The 3,212-nt window shown below is 52.1% G+C and overlaps 1 non-coding gene across 1 annotated transcript; it reads left to right on the top strand.

Moving 5' to 3' along the window:
- The first annotated feature begins 529 nt into the window (after nt 1-529).
- LOC122370859 lies at nt 530-648 on the top strand. The gene has a single exon (XR_006254618.1). It is a non-coding gene; the product is annotated as a 5S ribosomal RNA (ribosomal RNA).
- Nucleotides 649-3,212: the final 2,564 nt, after the last annotated feature.

Here is a 3,212-nt window from a genome sequence, read left to right as displayed (position 1 = left end):
AATGCCCCACCCCGCGCTGAAGCCCTGGATCCGCCAGTGGTCATAGGTCGGTGACCTGACATGACCTGAAAATTGTGGTTGGTGTCAAAAGATCCGGCTTGAATCGAAATTCAGGTATGCCAAGCTTCATCTCTGTATCGCCGTGGCGTTCGGAGCTATCGCGAAAAAAAAAACTATGGGGGGCGGCACCCCCCCCCCCCGGCCGGCGTGGGTGTAAGTGCCGCTTTTGTCTCGAGATTTGACGGGGGTCATTTCTCAGTTGTGCCGATTTTCAACTGCCCTTCTCACTCATGTGTTTGGTGTCATCGTCCTTTACATATTGCTTGCGAGCCATTTGCTTGTTGTAACCTATCGGTACTTGGCAGTGTTTTTGGTGGTCACATAAGCAATGAGACTGAGCAGCGCCATCACTCAAGCCATCCGCTTGGCCAAAGGCAATGACTGTGGCGTTTGAGGCTTATCAGTGCCAGAGTTGTGACGTCATCTTTTATGTTACAGATAAAGGAGTTGAAGATGGACGGCTCTCGTCGGCAACGACCATACCATGCTGAAAATACCAGTTCCCGTCCGATCACTGAAGTCAAGGAGCACCGGGCCCGGTTAGTACTTGGATGGGTGACCGCCTGGGAACACCGGGTTTCGTTGTCATTTTCACTTCTTCAATGGTGGCCACTGATTGCTATTTATCCCTTCACTGTTAATGCTCTTGCGACATGGCCAAGGGCGCCTCCCCCCATTCGAGTTGGGGGGCCCAGCTTGAAGGAATAAGGGCCCATTTGAGGCGGCCGAAGGTAATCCTTAGACCACCGAAGACCGTGTACAAAGGGCCCTCAAATGGCCTTAAAGGACCCTCAGATGGTCTCAAAAGGCCCTCAGATGGCCTCGAAGGGCCCTCAGATGACCTCAAAGGGCCCTCAGTTAGCGGCATAGGGCCCTCATCTGGTGTCAAAGGGCCCTTAGATGGTGTCAAAGGGCCCTCAGATGGCCTCGAAGGGCCCCAGATGGCCTTAAGGGGCCCTCAGATGACCTCCAAGGGCTCTCAGATGGCCTTAAAGGGCCCTCAGATGGCCTCAAAGGGCCCTCAGCTAACGTCAATCGCCAGCTGGTGCCAGATGGCCCTCAGCTGGCGCCAAATGGCCATCAGAAGGCCTCAAACGGTCCTCAACTGGAGTCCAGCGGTCCTCAGTTGGCGTCAAGCGGCCCTCAGAAAGCCTCAAGGGGCCCTTAGAAAGCCTCAAGGGGCTCTCAGAAGGCCTTAAAGAGCGTCAAAGGGTTTTGAACTAGCGTCAGAGGGCCCCCCAGCTGATGTCAGAGGGCCCTGAGCTAGCGTCAAACTTAAAGGGCCCTTAGCTGGTGTCAGAGGGCCCCAGTTGGTGTCAGAGGGTCATCCATTGGCGTCTAATGGCCATCAGAAGGCCCAAAAACGGTCCTCAGCTGGCGTCCAACGGTCCTCAGCTGACGTCAAAAGGCCCTCAAAAGACCTCAAAGACCCCCCGACTGCTCAAAGGGCCCTTAGAAGGCCTCAATGGGAACTCCAAAGACGTTAAACGGCCCTCAAAAGGCTTGAAAGGGCCCTCTGCTGATGGCAAAGGGCTCGCACCTGAGTGCGAGCCTTGTCAAAAACGGACCTGAGAAACCTTGCCGACCCTGGTTATCTGCGGGACTCCTACAGTTACCTGAGTGGCCCCCGTTTACTGAGGGGCCCTGGTTATTGATGGGGTCCCTGGTTACTTGAGGCCATCTGAGGGCCCTTTAAGGCCATCTGAGAGCCCTTCGAGGTCATCTGAGGGCCCCTTAAGGCCTGGTTACCAGAGGGGCCCATGGTCACCTGGTGGGCCCCTGATCAATTGAAAACCCCTGGTCATCTGAAACGCCCCTGATTACCTAAAGGGTCCCTGATCACTTGGATTCAGTGACATAGCAAGGGAGCGAGGGGGTACGTGCCCGTTCTCGGGTTTAGGGTTTCTTCGAAACCGAGGGGCCCTGCGGCGCCAGTTGGTAGCAGAGGGTTCGTGCTGGCCGCACTTCAACTCGGAAGGACACCACAGGGCTTGTGGGGCACGTTATTGGCTCCTATGTAGCCACAATTATCTTCATAAAGGCCCAATGCTGGTTTCTGAGAGACCTCGCCGGCCGCTCAGGGCCCTAGTAATGGCCAACGAGGGATTGGCTGCTATCGCTCCACATCCGTCTGTGATAGACACACGGCCCACACCAGTGTTTCTAAAGGCACCCACAACGGCAACTGCGAGACCCTCGCGCCACCTCCACAGTGTTCCATTTTTCAGACTTTTTGGTGGCAAATTACACCTAATGGGGTCTATGAATAGCCCCCCCCCCCCCAGTGGGGCGCGGGTTATGTCTACACATTTATGGTGATCACTGGCGGTTCCAGAAAGATGGTCTTAAACGTTGCGGGAGACATAATCCCAAAAAAGTTTTCCAAAAACCTTTCGGATTTTGATTCCAATCCTTACACACGGTTGTGCAATCTAAAACAAGTATTTGATTATAAAAGTTGTTCAGTTTTCGTTTCGTTCTCAAAATAAGTAAATATTTGTCGCTTTCGGGCGCTGCGTGGATGGCGGAGCGATTTTGGGCGCCCCCCCCCCCCTCTCTGGATCCGCCAGTGATCGTAACGTTATGTAGTCGAATCCGGTTAATTCACTGTTTCTATCCTAAATGTGACCACCCGTCTTATGTCTAGTGTCACTCGTTAGAAAAACACAGCTTTGTTTCAACAACCGTTGCTAAAATTTACATAAAAGTTGAATATAACCGACAAATAGAGCCACTGCCTCGTCGATTTCGCATTACAACTAGTTCCGTTGCAACACACCTAGTTCCGTTGCAAAGTAACTAGGTAGTTTGCATCCTAACTAGTTAGTTTGCAAACTAACTGGACAGTCAATTAGTTTGCAACGGAACTAGTTTCGTTGCAAACTACCTGGCCGGTCAGGTAGTTTGCAACGAAACTAGTTGCATTGCAAACTAACGGATTTCGCGTACTAACTGTAACAGCTACACCGACTGAGCGATCACTTTGAAACTTTCAGTACTTGCTTAGGGTAACCGTATGTATAAAATGGGTAGCTCGGATTTTTTTTATATCTGTGACCTAAGGTCAGGTCAATTTTGCGACTGCTCCATTATCCGTCAATGGGAGAAAATTGAAATGCGCCTCTTTTGGACGAATGTCGATCTACACCCTC

Source organism: Amphibalanus amphitrite, unplaced genomic scaffold (assembly GCF_019059575.1).
Source record: "Amphibalanus amphitrite isolate SeventyFive unplaced genomic scaffold, NRLGWU_Aamphi_draft 001174F_arrow, whole genome shotgun sequence".
NCBI classification, from domain to species: domain Eukaryota; kingdom Metazoa; phylum Arthropoda; class Thecostraca; order Balanomorpha; family Balanidae; genus Amphibalanus; species Amphibalanus amphitrite.
This window is presented reverse-complemented; position numbering and strand designations above follow the sequence as displayed.